Source organism: Pungitius pungitius, chromosome 21 (genome assembly GCF_949316345.1).
Source record: "Pungitius pungitius chromosome 21, fPunPun2.1, whole genome shotgun sequence".
NCBI classification, from domain to species: domain Eukaryota; kingdom Metazoa; phylum Chordata; class Actinopteri; order Perciformes; family Gasterosteidae; genus Pungitius; species Pungitius pungitius.
The window spans coordinates 11,140,753-11,157,055 of NC_084920.1; the positions used below are offsets into that span (position 1 = coordinate 11,140,753).

The following is a 16,303-nucleotide window of genomic DNA, read 5'->3' on the forward strand; positions in this document are numbered from 1 at the left end:
ATTTTAGAAGTGCTATTATAAAATTGAAAAACGATTGGGGCACAGTGGAATCTTTGAAAACATACATTATCATTTGTACTTTTTTCAAGCATGTTACCCAGCAAAATGTTACCAGTTTTTGATCGTCTTTAGGTGTGATAAACTACTTGCTGGACTTTTCCTTGCAATAAAAGCTTTTGTTAAGCGCAAATAACATTAAATAGTTGGAAGTCGTTTTCAACCCTTTCCATATTGTTGGCCAGTATGGGGATTGAACCCATGACCTTGGCGTTATTAGCACCACGCTCTGACCATCTGAGCTAACCGGCCCATGCCTAAAGGTCTCATCCAACTCCACTAAATCCAGACAGTTTTCCAGAAAAGACATTCTAAAATGCAAGCATAATAAAACTGTCAACTGAGTGTGAGTGCCTATCATCTTCAGTTGCAAAGTTACCATTGAGGAAGCAAAAGGAAATGCCATTGTGTTGGGAGCATTGACGCTTCTAGCAGATACAATTCATGGTTTTACCAAGCTTCTCACGAAGAACTTGCAATTGTCAACCACGAAGGGACTCGAACCCTGAATCTTCTGATCCTAAGTCAGACGCCTTATCCATTAGGCCACGTGGTCGCAGAAAGCAAGAATTTCACATTTTACAAGTGCTATTGTAAAATTGAAAAACGATTGGGGCACAGTGGAATCTTTGAAAACATACATTATCATTTGTATTTTTTTCAAGCATGTTACCTAGCAAAATGTTACCAGTTTTTGATCGTCTTTAGGTGTGATAAACTACTTGCTGGGCTTTAGTAGAGAGGACGGATGGGTTTTTCACACAAAAATTCTTTGGATGAAGGTAGATTATTAAACTTGGGGAGCATGAACTAGCAGCTGACTTTCTTTTGGACTTTTCCTTGCAATAAAAGCTTTTGTTAAGCGCAAATAACACTAAATAGTTGGAGGTCGTTTCAACCCTTTCCATATTGTTGGCCAGTATGGGGATTGAACCCATGACCTTGGCGTTATTAGCACCACGCTCTAACCATCTGAGCTAACCGGCCCATGCTCAAAGGTCACATCCAACTCCACTAAATCCAGACAGTTTTCCACAAAAGACGTTCTAAAATGCAGGCAGCATAAAACTGTCAACTGAGTGTGAGTGCCTATCATCTTCAGTTGCAAAGTTCCCATTGAGGAAGCAAAAGGAAATGCCATTGTGTTGGGAGCATTGACGCTTCTAGCAGATACAATTCATGGTTTCACCAAGCTTCTTTCGACGAACTTCCAATTTTCAACCACGAAGGGACTCGAACCCTCAATCTTCTGATCCGAAGTCAGACGCCTTGTCCATTAGGCCACGTGGCCACAGAAATCAAGACTTTCACATTTTAGAAGTGCTATTATAAAATTGAAAAACGATTGGGGCACAGTGGAATCTTTGAAAACATACATTATCATTTGTACTTTTTTCAAGCATGTTACCCAGCAAAATGTTACCAGTTTTTGATCGTCTTTAGGTGTGATAAACTAGCCTTTCCATATTGTTGGCCAGTATGGGGATTGAACCCATGACCTTGGCGTTATTAGCACCACGCTCTGACCATCTGAGCTAACCGGCCCATGCCTAAAGGTCTCATCCAACTCCACTAAATCCAGACAGTTTTCCAGAAAAGACGTTCTAAAATGCAGGCAGCATAAAACTGTCAACTGAGTGTCAGTGCCTATCATCTTCAGTTGTAAAGTTCCCATTGAAGATGCAAAAGGAAACGTCATTTGTTGGGAGCATTGACGTTTCTAGCAGATACAATTCATTGTTTCACCAAGCATCTTACGAAGAACTTGCAATTGTCAACCACGAAGGGACTCGAACCCTGAATCTTCTGATCCTAAGTCAGACGCCTTATCCATTAGGCCACGTGGTCGCAGAAAGCAAGAATTTCACATTTTACAAGTGCTATTGTAAAATTGAAAAACGATTGGGGCACAGTGGAATCTTTGAAAACATACATTATCATTTGTACTTTTTTCAAGCATGTTACCCAGCAAAATGTTACCAGTTTTTGATCGTCTTTAGGTGTGATAAACTAGCCTTTCCATATTGTTGGCCAGTATGGGGATTGAACCCATGACCTCGGCGTTATTAGCACCACGCTCTGACCATCTGAGCTAACCGGCCCATGCCTAAAGGTCTCATCCAACTCCACTAAATCCAGACAGTTTTCCAGAAAAGACGTTCTAAAATGCAGGCAGCATAAAACTGTCAACTGAGTGTGAGTGCCTACCATCTTCAGTTGCAAAGTTCCCATTGAGGAAGCAAAAGGAAATGCCATTGTGTTGGGAGCATTGACGCTTCTAGCAGATACAATTCATGGTTTCACCAAACTTCTTTCGACGAACTTCCAATTTTCAACCACGAAGGGACTCGAACCCTCAATCTTCTGATCCGAAGTCAGACGCCTTGTCCATTAGGCCACGTGGTCACAGAAAGCAAGACTTTCACATTTTAGAAGTGCTATTATAAAATTGAAAAACGATTGGGACACAGTGGAATCTTTGAAAACATACATTATCATTTGTACTTTTTTCAAGCATGTTACCCAGCAAAATGTTACCAGTTTTTGATCGTCTTTAGGTGTGATAAACTACTTGCTGGACTTTTCCTTGCAATAAAAGCTTTTGTTAAGCGCAAATAACATTAAATAGTTGGAAGTCGTTTTCAACCCTTTCCATATTGTTGGCCAGTATGGGGATTGAACCCATGACCTTGGCGTTATTAGCACCACGCTCTGACCATCTGAGCTAACCGGCCCATGCCTAAAGGTCTCATCCAACTCCACTAAATCCAGACAGTTTTCCAGAAAAGACATTCTAAAATGCAAGCATAATAAAACTGTCAACTGAGTGTGAGTGCCTATCATCTTCAGTTGCAAAGTTCCCATTGAGGAAGCAAAACGAAATGCCATTGTGTTGGGAGCATTGACGCTTCTAGCAGATACAATTCATGGTTTTACCAAGCTTCTCACGAAGAACTTGCAATTGTCAACCACGAAGGGACTCGAACCCTGAATCTTCTGATCCTAAGTCAGACGCCTTATCCATTAGGCCACGTGGTCGCAGAAAGCAAGAATTTCACATTTTACAAGTGCTATTGTAAAATTGAAAAACGATTGGGGCACAGTGGAATCTTTGAAAACATACATTATCATTTGTATTTTTTTCAAGCATGTTACCTAGCAAAATGTTACCAGTTTTTGATCGTCTTTAGGTGTGATAAACTACTTGCTGGGCTTTAGTAGAGAGGACGGATGGGTTTTTCACACAAAAATTCTTTGGATGAAGGTAGATTATTAAACTTGGGGAGCATGAACTAGCAGCTGACTTTCTTTTGGACTTTTCCTTGCAATAAAAGCTTTTGTTAAGCGCAAATAACACTAAATAGTTGGAAGTCGTTTCAACCCTTTCCATATTGTTGGCCAGTATGGGGATTGAACCCATGACCTTGGCGTTATTAGCACCACGCTCTAACCATCTGAGCTAACCGGCCCATGCTCAAAGGTCACATCCAACTCCACTAAATCCAGACAGTTTTCCACAAAAGACGTTCTAAAATGCAGGCAGCATAAAACTGTCAACTGAGTGTGAGTGCCTATCATCTTCAGTTGCAAAGTTCCCATTGAGGAAGCAAAAGGAAATGCCATTGTGTTGGGAGCATTGACGCTTCTAGCAGATACAATTCATGGTTTCACCAAGCTTCTTTCGACGAACTTCCAATTTTCAACCACGAAGGGACTCGAACCCTCAATCTTCTGATCCGAAGTCAGACGCCTTGTCCATTAGGCCACGTGGTCACAGAAAGCAAGACTTTCACATTTTAGAAGTGCTATTATAAAATTGAAAAACGATTGGGGCACAGTGGAATCTTTGAAAACATACCTTATCATTTGTACTTTTTTCAAGCATGTTACCCAGCAAAATGTTACCAGTTTTTGATCGTCTTTAGGTGTGATAAACTAGCCTTTCCATATTGTTGGCCAGTATGGGGATTGAACCCATGACCTCGGCGTTATTAGCACCACGCTCTGACCATCTGAGCTAACCGGCCCATGCCTAAAGGTCTCATCCAACTCCACTAAATCCAGACAGTTTTCCAGAAAAGACGTTCTAAAATGCAGGCAGCATAAAACTGTCAACTGAGTGTGAGTGCCTACCATCTTCAGTTGCAAAGTTCCCATTGAGGAAGCAAAAGGAAATGCCATTGTGTTGGGAGCATTGACGCTTCTAGCAGATACAATTCATGGTTTCACCAAACTTCTTTCGACGAACTTCCAATTGTCAACCACAAAGGGACTCGAACCCTCAATCTTCTGATCCGAAGTCAGACTCCTTGTCCATTAGGCCACGTAGTCGCAGAAAGAAAGACTTTCACATTTTACAAGTGCTATTGTACAATTGAAAAACGATTGGGGCACAATGGAATCTTTGAAAACATACCTTATCATTTGTATTTTTTTCAAGCATGTTACCTAGCAAAATGTTTCCAGTTTTTGATCGTCTTTAGGTGTGATAAACTACTTGCTGGACTTTTCCTTGCAATAAAAGCTTTTGTTAAGCGCAAATAACACTAAATAGTTGGAGGTTGTTTTCTACCCTTTCCATATTGTTGGCCAGTATGGGGATTGAACCCATGACCTTGGCGTTATTAGCACCACGCTCTGACCATCTGAGCTAACCGGCCCATGCCTAAAGGTCTCATCCAACTCCACTAAATCCAGACAGTTTTCCACAAAAGACGTTCTAAAATGCAGGCAGCATAAAACTGTCAACTGAGTGTCAGTGCCTATCATCTTCAGTTGTAAAGTTCCCATTGAAGAAGCAAAAGGAAATGTCATTTGTTGGGAGCATTGACGCTTCCAGCAGATACAATACATAGCTTCACCAAGCTTCTTACGAAGAACTTCCAATTTTCAACCACGAAGGGACTCGAACCCTCAATCTTCTGATCCGAAGTCAGACGCCTTGTCCATTAGGCCACGTGGTCACAGAAAGCAAGACTTTCACATTTTACAAGTGCTATTATAAAATTGAAAAACGATTGGGGCACAGTGGAATCTTTGAAAACATACATTATCATTTGTACTTTTTTCAAGCATGTTACCCAGCAAAATGTTACCAGTTTTTGATCATCTTTAGGTGTGATAAACTAGCCTTTCCATATTGTTGGCCAGTATGGGGATTGAACCCATGACCTTGGCGTTATTAGCACCACGCTCTGACCATCTGAGCTAACCGGCCCATGCCTAAAGGTCTCATCCAACTCCACTAAATCCAGACAGTTTTCCAGAAAAGACGTTCTAAAATGCAGGCAGCATAAAACTGTCAACTGAGTGTCAGTGCCTATCATCTTCAGTTGTAAAGTTCCCATTGAAGAAGCAAAAGGAAATGTCATTTGTTGGGAGCATTGACGCTTCCAGCAGATACAATACATAGTTTCACCAAGCTTCTTACGAAGAACTTGCAATTGTCAACCACGAAGGGACTCGAACCCTCAATCTTCTGATCCGAAGTCAGACGCCTTGTCCATTAGGCCACGTGGTCGCAGAAAGCAAGACTTTCACATTTTACAAGTGCTATTGTAAAATTGAAAAACGATTGGGGCACAGTGGAATCTTTGAAAACATACCTTATCATTTGTATTTTTTTCAAGCATGTTACCTAGCAAAATGTTACCAGTTTTTGATCGTCTTTAGGTGTGATAAACTAGCCTTTCCATATTGTTGGCCAGTATGGGGATTGAACCCATGACCTTGGCGTTATTAGCACCACGCTCTGACCATCTGAGCTAACCGGCCCATGCCTAAAGGTCTCATCCAACTCCACTAAATCCAGACAGTTTTCCAGAAAAGACGTTCTAAAATGCAGGCAGCATAAAACTGTCAACTGAGTGTGAGTGCCTATCATCTTCAGTTGCAAAGTTCCCATTGAGGAAGCAAAAGCCATTGTGTTGGGAGCATTGACGCTTCCAGCAGATACAATACATACTTTCACCAAGCTTCTTACGAAGAACTTGCAATTGTCAACCACAAAGGGACTCGAACCCTCAATCTTCTGATCCGAAGTCAGACTCCTTGTCCATTAGGCCACGTAGTCGCAGAAAGAAAGACTTTCACATTTTACAAGTGCTATTGTACAATTGAAAAACGATTGGGGCACAATGGAATCTTTGAAAACATACCTTATCATTTGTATTTTTTTCAAGCATGTTACCTAGCAAAATGTTTCCAGTTTTTGATCGTCTTTAGGTGTGATAAACTACTTGCTGGACTTTTCCTTGCAATAAAAGCTTTTGTTAAGCGCAAATAACACTAAATAGTTGGAGGTTGTTTTCTACCCTTTCCAAATTGTTGGCCAGTATGGGGATTGAACCCATGACCTTGGCGTTATTAGCACCACGCTCTGACCATCTGAGCTAACCGGCCCATGCCTAAAGGTCTCATCCAACTCCACTAAATCCAGACAGTTTTCCACAAAAGACGTTCTAAAATGCAGGCAGCATAAAACTGTCAACTGTGTCAGTGCCTATCATCTTCAGTTGTAAAGTTCCCATTGAAGAAGCAAAAGGAAATGTCATTTGTTGGGAGCATTGACGCTTCCAGCAGATACAATACATAGCTTCACCAAGCTTCTTACGAAGAACTTCCAATTTTCAACCACGAAGGGACTCGAACCCTCAATCTTCTGATCCGAAGTCAGACGCCTTGTCCATTAGGCCACGTGGTCACAGAAAGCAAGACTTTCACATTTTACAAGTGCTATTATAAAATTGAAAAACGATTGGGGCACAGTGGAATCTTTGAAAACATACATTATCATTTGTACTTTTTTCAAGCATGTTACCCAGCAAAATGTTACCAGTTTTTCATCATCTTTAGGTGTGATAAACTAGCCTTTCCATATTGTTGGCCAGTATGGGGATTGAACCCATGACCTTGGCGTTATTAGCACCACGCTCTGACCATCTGAGCTAACCGGCCCATGCCTAAAGGTCTCATCCAACTCCACTAAATCCAGACAGTTTTCCAGAAAAGACGTTCTAAAATGCAGGCAGCATAAAACTGTCAACTGAGTGTCAGTGCCTATCATCTTCAGTTGTAAAGTTCCCATTGAAGAAGCAAAAGGAAATGTCATTTGTTGGGAGCATTGACGCTTCCAGCAGATACAATACATAGTTTCACCAAGCTTCTTACGAAGAACTTGCAATTGTCAACCACGAAGGGACTCGAACCCTCAATCTTCTGATCCGAAGTCAGACGCCTTGTCCATTAGGCCACGTGGTCGCAGAAAGCAAGACTTTCACATTTTACAAGTGCTATTGTAAAATTGAAAAACGATTGGGGCACAGTGGAATCTTTGAAAACATACCTTATCATTTGTATTTTTTTCAAGCATGTTACCTAGCAAAATGTTACCAGTTTTTGATCGTCTTTAGGTGTGATAAACTAGCCTTTCCATATTGTTGGCCAGTATGGGGATTGAACCCATGACCTTGGCGTTATTAGCACCACGCTCTGACCATCTGAGCTAACCGGCCCATGCCTAAAGGTCTCATCCAACTCCACTAAATCCAGACAGTTTTCCAGAAAAGACGTTCTAAAATGCAGGCAGCATAAAACTGTCAACTGAGTGTCAGTGCCTATCATCTTCAGTTGTAAAGTTCCCATTGAAGAAGCAAAAGGAAATGTCATTTGTTGGGAGCATTGACGCTTCCAGCAGATACAATACATAGTTTCACCAAGCTTCTTACGAAGAACTTGCAATTGTCAACCACGAAGGGACTCGAACCCTCAATCTTCTGATCCGAAGTCAGACGCCTTGTCCATTAGGCCACGTGGTCGCAGAAAGCAAGACTTTCACATTTTACAAGTGCTATTGTAAAATTGAAAAACGATTGGGGCACAGTGGAATCTTTGAAAACATACCTTATCATTTGTATTTTTTTCAAGCATGTTACCTAGCAAAATGTTACCAGTTTTTGATCGTCTTTAGGTGTGATAAACTAGCCTTTCCATATTGTTGGCCAGTATGGGGATTGAACCCATGACCTTGGCGTTATTAGCACCACGCTCTGACCATCTGAGCTAACCGGCCCATGCCTAAAGGTCTCATCCAACTCCACTAAATCCAGACAGTTTTCCAGAAAAGACGTTCTAAAATGCAGGCAGCATAAAACTGTCAACTGAGTGTCAGTGCCTATCATCTTCAGTTGCAAAGTTCCCATTGAGGAAGCAAAAGCCATTGTGTTGGGAGCATTGACGCTTCCAGCAGATACAATACATAGTTTCACCAAGCTTCTTACGAAGAACTTGCAATTGTCAACCACAAAGGGACTCGAACCCTCAATCTTCTGATCCGAAGTCAGACTCCTTGTCCATTAGGCCACGTAGTCGCAGAAAGCAAGACTTTCACATTTTACAAGTGCTATTGTACAATTGAAAAACGATTGGGGCACAATGGAATCTTTGAAAACATACCTTATCATTTGTACTTTTTTCAAGCATGTTACCCAGCAAAATGTTACCAGTTTTTGATCGTCTTTAGGTGTGATAAACTAGCCTTTCCATATTGTTGGCCAGTATGGGGATTGAACCCATGACCTTGGCGTTATTAGCACCACGCTCTGACCATCTGAGCTAACCGGCCCATGCCTAAAGGTCTCATCCAACTCCACTAAATCCAGACAGTTTTCCAGAAAAGACGTTCTAAAATGCAGGCAGCATAAAACTGTCAACTGAGTGTGAGTGCCTATCATCTTCAGTTGCAAAGTTCCCATTGAGGAAGCAAAAGCCATTGTGTTGGGAGCATTGACGCTTCCAGCAGATACAATACATACTTTCACCAAGCTTCTTACGAAGAACTTGCAATTGTCAACCACAAAGGGACTCGAACCCTCAATCTTCTGATCCGAAGTCAGACTCCTTGTCCATTAGGCCACGTAGTCGCAGAAAGAAAGACTTTCACATTTTACAAGTGCTATTGTACAATTGAAAAACGATTGGGGCACAATGGAATCTTTGAAAACATACCTTATCATTTGTATTTTTTTCAAGCATGTTACCTAGCAAAATGTTTCCAGTTTTTGATCGTCTTTAGGTGTGATAAACTACTTGCTGGACTTTTCCTTGCAATAAAAGCTTTTGTTAAGCGCAAATAACACTAAATAGTTGGAGGTTGTTTTCTACCCTTTCCATATTGTTGGCCAGTATGGGGATTGAACCCATGACCTTGGCGTTATTAGCACCACGCTCTGACCATCTGAGCTAACCGGCCCATGCCTAAAGGTCTCATCCAACTCCACTAAATCCAGACAGTTTTCCACAAAAGACGTTCTAAAATGCAGGCAGCATAAAACTGTCAACTGAGTGTCAGTGCCTATCATCTTCAGTTGTAAAGTTCCCATTGAAGAAGCAAAAGGAAATGTCATTTGTTGGGAGCATTGACGCTTCCAGCAGATACAATACATAGCTTCACCAAGCTTCTTACGAAGAACTTCCAATTTTCAACCACGAAGGGACTCGAACCCTCAATCTTCTGATCCGAAGTCAGACGCCTTGTCCATTAGGCCACGTGGTCACAGAAAGCAAGACTTTCACATTTTACAAGTGCTATTATAAAATTGAAAAACGATTGGGGCACAGTGGAATCTTTGAAAACATACATTATCATTTGTACTTTTTTCAAGCATGTTACCCAGCAAAATGTTACCAGTTTTTGATCATCTTTAGGTGTGATAAACTAGCCTTTCCATATTGTTGGCCAGTATGGGGATTGAACCCATGACCTTGGCGTTATTAGCACCACGCTCTGACCATCTGAGCTAACCGGCCCATGCCTAAAGGTCTCATCCAACTCCACTAAATCCAGACAGTTTTCCAGAAAAGACGTTCTAAAATGCAGGCAGCATAAAACTGTCAACTGAGTGTCAGTGCCTATCATCTTCAGTTGTAAAGTTCCCATTGAAGAAGCAAAAGGAAATGTCATTTGTTGGGAGCATTGACGCTTCCAGCAGATACAATACATAGTTTCACCAAGCTTCTTACGAAGAACTTGCAATTGTCAACCACGAAGGGACTCGAACCCTCAATCTTCTGATCCGAAGTCAGACGCCTTGTCCATTAGGCCACGTGGTCACAGAAAGCAAGACTTTCACATTTTACAAGTGCTATTATAAAATTGAAAAACGATTGGGGCACAGTGGAATCTTTGAAAACATACATTATCATTTGTACTTTTTTCAAGCATGTTACCCAGCAAAATGTTACCAGTTTTTGATCATCTTTAGGTGTGATAAACTAGCCTTTCCATATTGTTGGCCAGTATGGGGATTGAACCCATGACCTTGGCGTTATTAGCACCACGCTCTGACCATCTGAGCTAACCGGCCCATGCCTAAAGGTCTCATCCAACTCCACTAAATCCAGACAGTTTTCCAGAAAAGACGTTCTAAAATGCAGGCAGCATAAAACTGTCAACTGAGTGTCAGTGCCTATCATCTTCAGTTGTAAAGTTCCCATTGAAGAAGCAAAAGGAAATGTCATTTGTTGGGAGCATTGACGCTTCCAGCAGATACAATACATAGTTTCACCAAGCTTCTTACGAAGAACTTGCAATTGTCAACCACGAAGGGACTCGAACCCTCAATCTTCTGATCCGAAGTCAGACGCCTTGTCCATTAGGCCACGTGGTCGCAGAAAGCAAGACTTTCACATTTTACAAGTGCTATTGTAAAATTGAAAAACGATTGGGGCACAGTGGAATCTTTGAAAACATACCTTATCATTTGTATTTTTTTCAAGCATGTTACCTAGCAAAATGTTACCAGTTTTTGATCGTCTTTAGGTGTGATAAACTAGCCTTTCCATATTGTTGGCCAGTATGGGGATTGAACCCATGACCTTGGCGTTATTAGCACCACGCTCTGACCATCTGAGCTAACCGGCCCATGCCTAAAGGTCTCATCCAACTCCACTAAATCCAGACAGTTTTCCAGAAAAGACGTTCTAAAATGCAGGCAGCATAAAACTGTCAACTGAGTGTCAGTGCCTATCATCTTCAGTTGCAAAGTTCCCATTGAGGAAGCAAAAGCCATTGTGTTGGGAGCATTGACGCTTCCAGCAGATACAATACATAGTTTCACCAAGCTTCTTACGAAGAACTTGCAATTGTCAACCACAAAGGGACTCGAACCCTCAATCTTCTGATCCGAAGTCAGACTCCTTGTCCATTAGGCCACGTAGTCGCAGAAAGCAAGACTTTCACATTTTACAAGTGCTATTGTACAATTGAAAAACGATTGGGGCACAATGGAATCTTTGAAAACATACCTTATCATTTGTACTTTTTTCAAGCATGTTACCCAGCAAAATGTTACCAGTTTTTGATCGTCTTTAGGTGTGATAAACTAGCCTTTCCATATTGTTGGCCAGTATGGGGATTGAACCCATGACCTTGGCGTTATTAGCACCACGCTCTGACCATCTGAGCTAACCGGCCCATGCCTAAAGGTCTCATCCAACTCCACTAAATCCAGACAGTTTTCCAGAAAAGACGTTCTAAAATGCAGGCAGCATAAAACTGTCAACTGAGTGTGAGTGCCTATCATCTTCAGTTGCAAAGTTCCCATTGAGGAAGCAAAAGCCATTGTGTTGGGAGCATTGACGCTTCCAGCAGATACAATACATACTTTCACCAAGCTTCTTACGAAGAACTTGCAATTGTCAACCACAAAGGGACTCGAACCCTCAATCTTCTGATCCGAAGTCAGACTCCTTGTCCATTAGGCCACGTAGTCGCAGAAAGAAAGACTTTCACATTTTACAAGTGCTATTGTACAATTGAAAAACGATTGGGGCACAATGGAATCTTTGAAAACATACCTTATCATTTGTATTTTTTTCAAGCATGTTACCTAGCAAAATGTTTCCAGTTTTTGATCGTCTTTAGGTGTGATAAACTACTTGCTGGACTTTTCCTTGCAATAAAAGCTTTTGTTAAGCGCAAATAACACTAAATAGTTGGAGGTTGTTTTCTACCCTTTCCATATTGTTGGCCAGTATGGGGATTGAACCCATGACCTTGGCGTTATTAGCACCACGCTCTGACCATCTGAGCTAACCGGCCCATGCCTAAAGGTCTCATCCAACTCCACTAAATCCAGACAGTTTTCCACAAAAGACGTTCTAAAATGCAGGCAGCATAAAACTGTCAACTGAGTGTCAGTGCCTATCATCTTCAGTTGTAAAGTTCCCATTGAAGAAGCAAAAGGAAATGTCATTTGTTGGGAGCATTGACGCTTCCAGCAGATACAATACATAGCTTCACCAAGCTTCTTACGAAGAACTTCCAATTTTCAACCACGAAGGGACTCGAACCCTCAATCTTCTGATCCGAAGTCAGACGCCTTGTCCATTAGGCCACGTGGTCACAGAAAGCAAGACTTTCACATTTTACAAGTGCTATTATAAAATTGAAAAACGATTGGGGCACAGTGGAATCTTTGAAAACATACATTATCATTTGTACTTTTTTCAAGCATGTTACCCAGCAAAATGTTACCAGTTTTTGATCATCTTTAGGTGTGATAAACTAGCCTTTCCATATTGTTGGCCAGTATGGGGATTGAACCCATGACCTTGGCGTTATTAGCACCACGCTCTGACCATCTGAGCTAACCGGCCCATGCCTAAAGGTCTCATCCAACTCCACTAAATCCAGACAGTTTTCCAGAAAAGACGTTCTAAAATGCAGGCAGCATAAAACTGTCAACTGAGTGTCAGTGCCTATCATCTTCAGTTGTAAAGTTCCCATTGAAGAAGCAAAAGGAAATGTCATTTGTTGGGAGCATTGACGCTTCCAGCAGATACAATACATAGTTTCACCAAGCTTCTTACGAAGAACTTGCAATTGTCAACCACGAAGGGACTCGAACCCTCAATCTTCTGATCCGAAGTCAGACGCCTTGTCCATTAGGCCACGTGGTCGCAGAAAGCAAGACTTTCACATTTTACAAGTGCTATTGTAAAATTGAAAAACGATTGGGGCACAGTGGAATCTTTGAAAACATACCTTATCATTTGTATTTTTTTCAAGCATGTTACCTAGCAAAATGTTACCAGTTTTTGATCGTCTTTAGGTGTGATAAACTAGCCTTTCCATATTGTTGGCCAGTATGGGGATTGAACCCATGACCTTGGCGTTATTAGCACCACGCTCTGACCATCTGAGCTAACCGGCCCATGCCTAAAGGTCTCATCCAACTCCACTAAATCCAGACAGTTTTCCAGAAAAGACGTTCTAAAATGCAGGCAGCATAAAACTGTCAACTGAGTGTCAGTGCCTATCATCTTCAGTTGCAAAGTTCCCATTGAGGAAGCAAAAGCCATTGTGTTGGGAGCATTGACGCTTCCAGCAGATACAATACATAGTTTCACCAAGCTTCTTACGAAGAACTTGCAATTGTCAACCACAAAGGGACTCGAACCCTCAATCTTCTGATCCGAAGTCAGACTCCTTGTCCATTAGGCCACGTAGTCGCAGAAAGCAAGACTTTCACATTTTACAAGTGCTATTGTACAATTGAAAAACGATTGGGGCACAATGGAATCTTTGAAAACATACCTTATCATTTGTACTTTTTTCAAGCATGTTACCCAGCAAAATGTTACCAGTTTTTGATCGTCTTTAGGTGTGATAAACTAGCCTTTCCATATTGTTGGCCAGTATGGGGATTGAACCCATGACCTTGGCGTTATTAGCACCACGCTCTGACCATCTGAGCTAACCGGCCCATGCCTAAAGGTCTCATCCAACTCCACTAAATCCAGACAGTTTTCCAGAAAAGACGTTCTAAAATGCAGGCAGCATAAAACTGTCAACTGAGTGTGAGTGCCTATCATCTTCAGTTGCAAAGTTCCCATTGAGGAAGCAAAAGCCATTGTGTTGGGAGCATTGACGCTTCCAGCAGATACAATACATACTTTCACCAAGCTTCTTACGAAGAACTTGCAATTGTCAACCACAAAGGGACTCGAACCCTCAATCTTCTGATCCGAAGTCAGACTCCTTGTCCATTAGGCCACGTAGTCGCAGAAAGAAAGACTTTCACATTTTACAAGTGCTATTGTACAATTGAAAAACGATTGGGGCACAATGGAATCTTTGAAAACATACCTTATCATTTGTATTTTTTTCAAGCATGTTACCTAGCAAAATGTTTCCAGTTTTTGATCGTCTTTAGGTGTGATAAACTACTTGCTGGACTTTTCCTTGCAATAAAAGCTTTTGTTAAGCGCAAATAACACTAAATAGTTGGAGGTTGTTTTCTACCCTTTCCATATTGTTGGCCAGTATGGGGATTGAACCCATGACCTTGGCGTTATTAGCACCACGCTCTGACCATCTGAGCTAACCGGCCCATGCCTAAAGGTCTCATCCAACTCCACTAAATCCAGACAGTTTTCCACAAAAGACGTTCTAAAATGCAGGCAGCATAAAACTGTCAACTGAGTGTCAGTGCCTATCATCTTCAGTTGTAAAGTTCCCATTGAAGAAGCAAAAGGAAATGTCATTTGTTGGGAGCATTGACGCTTCCAGCAGATACAATACATAGCTTCACCAAGCTTCTTACGAAGAACTTCCAATTTTCAACCACGAAGGGACTCGAACCCTCAATCTTCTGATCCGAAGTCAGACGCCTTGTCCATTAGGCCACGTGGTCACAGAAAGCAAGACTTTCACATTTTACAAGTGCTATTATAAAATTGAAAAACGATTGGGGCACAGTTGAATCTTTGAAAACATACATTATCATTTGTACTTTTTTCAAGCATGTTACCCAGCAAAATGTTACCAGTTTTTGATCATCTTTAGGTGTGATAAACTAGCCTTTCCATATTGTTGGCCAGTATGGGGATTGAACCCATGACCTTGGCGTTATTAGCACCACGCTCTGACCATCTGAGCTAACCGGCCCATGCCTAAAGGTCTCATCCAACTCCACTAAATCCAGACAGTTTTCCAGAAAAGACGTTCTAAAATGCAGGCAGCATAAAACTGTCAACTGAGTGTCAGTGCCTATCATCTTCAGTTGTAAAGTTCCCATTGAAGAAGCAAAAGGAAATGTCATTTGTTGGGAGCATTGACGCTTCCAGCAGATACAATACATAGTTTCACCAAGCTTCTTACGAAGAACTTGCAATTGTCAACCACGAAGGGACTCGAACCCTCAATCTTCTGATCCGAAGTCAGACGCCTTGTCCATTAGGCCACGTGGTCACAGAAAGCAAGACTTTCACATTTTACAAGTGCTATTATAAAATTGAAAAACGATTGGGGCACAGTGGAATCTTTGAAAACATACATTATCATTTGTACTTTTTTCAAGCATGTTACCCAGCAAAATGTTACCAGTTTTTGATCATCTTTAGGTGTGATAAACTAGCCTTTCCATATTGTTGGCCAGTATGGGGATTGAACCCATGACCTTGGCGTTATTAGCACCACGCTCTGACCATCTGAGCTAACCGGCCCATGCCTAAAGGTCTCATCCAACTCCACTAAATCCAGACAGTTTTCCAGAAAAGACGTTCTAAAATGCAGGCAGCATAAAACTGTCAACTGAGTGTCAGTGCCTATCATCTTCAGTTGTAAAGTTCCCATTGAAGAAGCAAAAGGAAATGTCATTTGTTGGGAGCATTGACGCTTCCAGCAGATACAATACATAGTTTCACCAAGCTTCTTACGAAGAACTTGCAATTGTCAACCACGAAGGGACTCGAACCCTCAATCTTCTGATCCGAAGTCAGACGCCTTGTCCATTAGGCCACGTGGTCGCAGAAAGCAAGACTTTCACATTTTACAAGTGCTATTGTAAAATTGAAAAACGATTGGGGCACAGTGGAATCTTTGAAAACATACCTTATCATTTGTATTTTTTTCAAGCATGTTACCTAGCAAAATGTTACCAGTTTTTGATCGTCTTTAGGTGTGATAAACTAGCCTTTCCATATTGTTGGCCAGTATGGGGATTGAACCCATGACCTTGGCGTTATTAGCACCACGCTCTGACCATCTGAGCTAACCGGCCCATGCCTAAAGGTCTCATCCAACTCCACTAAATCCAGACAGTTTTCCAGAAAAGACGTTCTAAAATGCAGGCAGCATAAAACTGTCAACTGAGTGTCAGTGCCTATCATCTTCAGTTGTAAAGTTCCCATTGAAGAAGCAAAAGGAAATGTCATTTGTTGGGAGCATTGACGCTTCCAGCAG

The 16,303-nt window shown here is 41.6% G+C and overlaps 44 non-coding genes across 44 annotated transcripts; all 44 read right to left on the reverse strand.

Annotated features, from left to right (window-relative positions):
* Nucleotides 1-235: 235 nt before the first annotated feature.
* trnai-aau (transfer RNA isoleucine (anticodon AAU)) lies at nucleotides 236-309 on the reverse strand. The gene has a single exon. It is a non-coding gene; the product is annotated as a tRNA-Ile (tRNA).
* Nucleotides 310-970: 661 nt separating this feature from the next.
* trnai-aau (transfer RNA isoleucine (anticodon AAU)) lies at nucleotides 971-1,044 on the reverse strand. The gene has a single exon. It is a non-coding gene; the product is annotated as a tRNA-Ile (tRNA).
* A 231-nt stretch (nucleotides 1,045-1,275) lies between these two features.
* Nucleotides 1,276-1,348, reverse strand: trnar-ucg (transfer RNA arginine (anticodon UCG)). Its single transcript has one exon. It is a non-coding gene; the product is annotated as a tRNA-Arg (tRNA).
* A 180-nt stretch (nucleotides 1,349-1,528) lies between these two features.
* trnai-aau (transfer RNA isoleucine (anticodon AAU)) lies at nucleotides 1,529-1,602 on the reverse strand. Its single transcript has one exon. It is a non-coding gene; the product is annotated as a tRNA-Ile (tRNA).
* A 483-nt stretch (nucleotides 1,603-2,085) lies between these two features.
* On the reverse strand, nucleotides 2,086-2,159 carry trnai-aau (transfer RNA isoleucine (anticodon AAU)). The gene has a single exon. It is a non-coding gene; the product is annotated as a tRNA-Ile (tRNA).
* Nucleotides 2,160-2,390: 231 nt separating this feature from the next.
* On the reverse strand, nucleotides 2,391-2,463 carry trnar-ucg (transfer RNA arginine (anticodon UCG)). Its single transcript has one exon. It is a non-coding gene; the product is annotated as a tRNA-Arg (tRNA).
* Nucleotides 2,464-2,718: 255 nt separating this feature from the next.
* Nucleotides 2,719-2,792, reverse strand: trnai-aau (transfer RNA isoleucine (anticodon AAU)). The gene has a single exon. It is a non-coding gene; the product is annotated as a tRNA-Ile (tRNA).
* Nucleotides 2,793-3,453: 661 nt separating this feature from the next.
* trnai-aau (transfer RNA isoleucine (anticodon AAU)) lies at nucleotides 3,454-3,527 on the reverse strand. Its single transcript has one exon. It is a non-coding gene; the product is annotated as a tRNA-Ile (tRNA).
* Nucleotides 3,528-3,758: 231 nt separating this feature from the next.
* trnar-ucg (transfer RNA arginine (anticodon UCG)) lies at nucleotides 3,759-3,831 on the reverse strand. The gene has a single exon. It is a non-coding gene; the product is annotated as a tRNA-Arg (tRNA).
* A 180-nt stretch (nucleotides 3,832-4,011) lies between these two features.
* On the reverse strand, nucleotides 4,012-4,085 carry trnai-aau (transfer RNA isoleucine (anticodon AAU)). The gene has a single exon. It is a non-coding gene; the product is annotated as a tRNA-Ile (tRNA).
* Nucleotides 4,086-4,644: 559 nt separating this feature from the next.
* trnai-aau (transfer RNA isoleucine (anticodon AAU)) lies at nucleotides 4,645-4,718 on the reverse strand. The gene has a single exon. It is a non-coding gene; the product is annotated as a tRNA-Ile (tRNA).
* Nucleotides 4,719-4,948: 230 nt separating this feature from the next.
* trnar-ucg (transfer RNA arginine (anticodon UCG)) lies at nucleotides 4,949-5,021 on the reverse strand. The gene has a single exon. It is a non-coding gene; the product is annotated as a tRNA-Arg (tRNA).
* A 180-nt stretch (nucleotides 5,022-5,201) lies between these two features.
* On the reverse strand, nucleotides 5,202-5,275 carry trnai-aau (transfer RNA isoleucine (anticodon AAU)). Its single transcript has one exon. It is a non-coding gene; the product is annotated as a tRNA-Ile (tRNA).
* A 230-nt stretch (nucleotides 5,276-5,505) lies between these two features.
* trnar-ucg (transfer RNA arginine (anticodon UCG)) lies at nucleotides 5,506-5,578 on the reverse strand. The gene has a single exon. It is a non-coding gene; the product is annotated as a tRNA-Arg (tRNA).
* A 180-nt stretch (nucleotides 5,579-5,758) lies between these two features.
* trnai-aau (transfer RNA isoleucine (anticodon AAU)) lies at nucleotides 5,759-5,832 on the reverse strand. The gene has a single exon. It is a non-coding gene; the product is annotated as a tRNA-Ile (tRNA).
* A 553-nt stretch (nucleotides 5,833-6,385) lies between these two features.
* On the reverse strand, nucleotides 6,386-6,459 carry trnai-aau (transfer RNA isoleucine (anticodon AAU)). Its single transcript has one exon. It is a non-coding gene; the product is annotated as a tRNA-Ile (tRNA).
* Nucleotides 6,460-6,687: 228 nt separating this feature from the next.
* trnar-ucg (transfer RNA arginine (anticodon UCG)) lies at nucleotides 6,688-6,760 on the reverse strand. Its single transcript has one exon. It is a non-coding gene; the product is annotated as a tRNA-Arg (tRNA).
* A 180-nt stretch (nucleotides 6,761-6,940) lies between these two features.
* trnai-aau (transfer RNA isoleucine (anticodon AAU)) lies at nucleotides 6,941-7,014 on the reverse strand. The gene has a single exon. It is a non-coding gene; the product is annotated as a tRNA-Ile (tRNA).
* Nucleotides 7,015-7,244: 230 nt separating this feature from the next.
* On the reverse strand, nucleotides 7,245-7,317 carry trnar-ucg (transfer RNA arginine (anticodon UCG)). Its single transcript has one exon. It is a non-coding gene; the product is annotated as a tRNA-Arg (tRNA).
* Nucleotides 7,318-7,497: 180 nt separating this feature from the next.
* Nucleotides 7,498-7,571, reverse strand: trnai-aau (transfer RNA isoleucine (anticodon AAU)). The gene has a single exon. It is a non-coding gene; the product is annotated as a tRNA-Ile (tRNA).
* A 230-nt stretch (nucleotides 7,572-7,801) lies between these two features.
* Nucleotides 7,802-7,874, reverse strand: trnar-ucg (transfer RNA arginine (anticodon UCG)). Its single transcript has one exon. It is a non-coding gene; the product is annotated as a tRNA-Arg (tRNA).
* Nucleotides 7,875-8,054: 180 nt separating this feature from the next.
* trnai-aau (transfer RNA isoleucine (anticodon AAU)) lies at nucleotides 8,055-8,128 on the reverse strand. The gene has a single exon. It is a non-coding gene; the product is annotated as a tRNA-Ile (tRNA).
* Nucleotides 8,129-8,606: 478 nt separating this feature from the next.
* On the reverse strand, nucleotides 8,607-8,680 carry trnai-aau (transfer RNA isoleucine (anticodon AAU)). Its single transcript has one exon. It is a non-coding gene; the product is annotated as a tRNA-Ile (tRNA).
* Nucleotides 8,681-9,233: 553 nt separating this feature from the next.
* trnai-aau (transfer RNA isoleucine (anticodon AAU)) lies at nucleotides 9,234-9,307 on the reverse strand. Its single transcript has one exon. It is a non-coding gene; the product is annotated as a tRNA-Ile (tRNA).
* Nucleotides 9,308-9,537: 230 nt separating this feature from the next.
* On the reverse strand, nucleotides 9,538-9,610 carry trnar-ucg (transfer RNA arginine (anticodon UCG)). Its single transcript has one exon. It is a non-coding gene; the product is annotated as a tRNA-Arg (tRNA).
* A 180-nt stretch (nucleotides 9,611-9,790) lies between these two features.
* On the reverse strand, nucleotides 9,791-9,864 carry trnai-aau (transfer RNA isoleucine (anticodon AAU)). The gene has a single exon. It is a non-coding gene; the product is annotated as a tRNA-Ile (tRNA).
* Nucleotides 9,865-10,094: 230 nt separating this feature from the next.
* Nucleotides 10,095-10,167, reverse strand: trnar-ucg (transfer RNA arginine (anticodon UCG)). Its single transcript has one exon. It is a non-coding gene; the product is annotated as a tRNA-Arg (tRNA).
* A 180-nt stretch (nucleotides 10,168-10,347) lies between these two features.
* Nucleotides 10,348-10,421, reverse strand: trnai-aau (transfer RNA isoleucine (anticodon AAU)). The gene has a single exon. It is a non-coding gene; the product is annotated as a tRNA-Ile (tRNA).
* A 230-nt stretch (nucleotides 10,422-10,651) lies between these two features.
* On the reverse strand, nucleotides 10,652-10,724 carry trnar-ucg (transfer RNA arginine (anticodon UCG)). Its single transcript has one exon. It is a non-coding gene; the product is annotated as a tRNA-Arg (tRNA).
* Nucleotides 10,725-10,904: 180 nt separating this feature from the next.
* Nucleotides 10,905-10,978, reverse strand: trnai-aau (transfer RNA isoleucine (anticodon AAU)). Its single transcript has one exon. It is a non-coding gene; the product is annotated as a tRNA-Ile (tRNA).
* Nucleotides 10,979-11,456: 478 nt separating this feature from the next.
* On the reverse strand, nucleotides 11,457-11,530 carry trnai-aau (transfer RNA isoleucine (anticodon AAU)). The gene has a single exon. It is a non-coding gene; the product is annotated as a tRNA-Ile (tRNA).
* Nucleotides 11,531-12,083: 553 nt separating this feature from the next.
* Nucleotides 12,084-12,157, reverse strand: trnai-aau (transfer RNA isoleucine (anticodon AAU)). The gene has a single exon. It is a non-coding gene; the product is annotated as a tRNA-Ile (tRNA).
* A 230-nt stretch (nucleotides 12,158-12,387) lies between these two features.
* On the reverse strand, nucleotides 12,388-12,460 carry trnar-ucg (transfer RNA arginine (anticodon UCG)). The gene has a single exon. It is a non-coding gene; the product is annotated as a tRNA-Arg (tRNA).
* A 180-nt stretch (nucleotides 12,461-12,640) lies between these two features.
* Nucleotides 12,641-12,714, reverse strand: trnai-aau (transfer RNA isoleucine (anticodon AAU)). Its single transcript has one exon. It is a non-coding gene; the product is annotated as a tRNA-Ile (tRNA).
* Nucleotides 12,715-12,944: 230 nt separating this feature from the next.
* On the reverse strand, nucleotides 12,945-13,017 carry trnar-ucg (transfer RNA arginine (anticodon UCG)). The gene has a single exon. It is a non-coding gene; the product is annotated as a tRNA-Arg (tRNA).
* A 180-nt stretch (nucleotides 13,018-13,197) lies between these two features.
* Nucleotides 13,198-13,271, reverse strand: trnai-aau (transfer RNA isoleucine (anticodon AAU)). The gene has a single exon. It is a non-coding gene; the product is annotated as a tRNA-Ile (tRNA).
* Nucleotides 13,272-13,749: 478 nt separating this feature from the next.
* Nucleotides 13,750-13,823, reverse strand: trnai-aau (transfer RNA isoleucine (anticodon AAU)). Its single transcript has one exon. It is a non-coding gene; the product is annotated as a tRNA-Ile (tRNA).
* Nucleotides 13,824-14,376: 553 nt separating this feature from the next.
* trnai-aau (transfer RNA isoleucine (anticodon AAU)) lies at nucleotides 14,377-14,450 on the reverse strand. Its single transcript has one exon. It is a non-coding gene; the product is annotated as a tRNA-Ile (tRNA).
* A 230-nt stretch (nucleotides 14,451-14,680) lies between these two features.
* On the reverse strand, nucleotides 14,681-14,753 carry trnar-ucg (transfer RNA arginine (anticodon UCG)). Its single transcript has one exon. It is a non-coding gene; the product is annotated as a tRNA-Arg (tRNA).
* A 180-nt stretch (nucleotides 14,754-14,933) lies between these two features.
* Nucleotides 14,934-15,007, reverse strand: trnai-aau (transfer RNA isoleucine (anticodon AAU)). Its single transcript has one exon. It is a non-coding gene; the product is annotated as a tRNA-Ile (tRNA).
* A 230-nt stretch (nucleotides 15,008-15,237) lies between these two features.
* Nucleotides 15,238-15,310, reverse strand: trnar-ucg (transfer RNA arginine (anticodon UCG)). Its single transcript has one exon. It is a non-coding gene; the product is annotated as a tRNA-Arg (tRNA).
* Nucleotides 15,311-15,490: 180 nt separating this feature from the next.
* On the reverse strand, nucleotides 15,491-15,564 carry trnai-aau (transfer RNA isoleucine (anticodon AAU)). The gene has a single exon. It is a non-coding gene; the product is annotated as a tRNA-Ile (tRNA).
* A 230-nt stretch (nucleotides 15,565-15,794) lies between these two features.
* trnar-ucg (transfer RNA arginine (anticodon UCG)) lies at nucleotides 15,795-15,867 on the reverse strand. The gene has a single exon. It is a non-coding gene; the product is annotated as a tRNA-Arg (tRNA).
* Nucleotides 15,868-16,047: 180 nt separating this feature from the next.
* On the reverse strand, nucleotides 16,048-16,121 carry trnai-aau (transfer RNA isoleucine (anticodon AAU)). The gene has a single exon. It is a non-coding gene; the product is annotated as a tRNA-Ile (tRNA).
* Nucleotides 16,122-16,303: the final 182 nt, after the last annotated feature.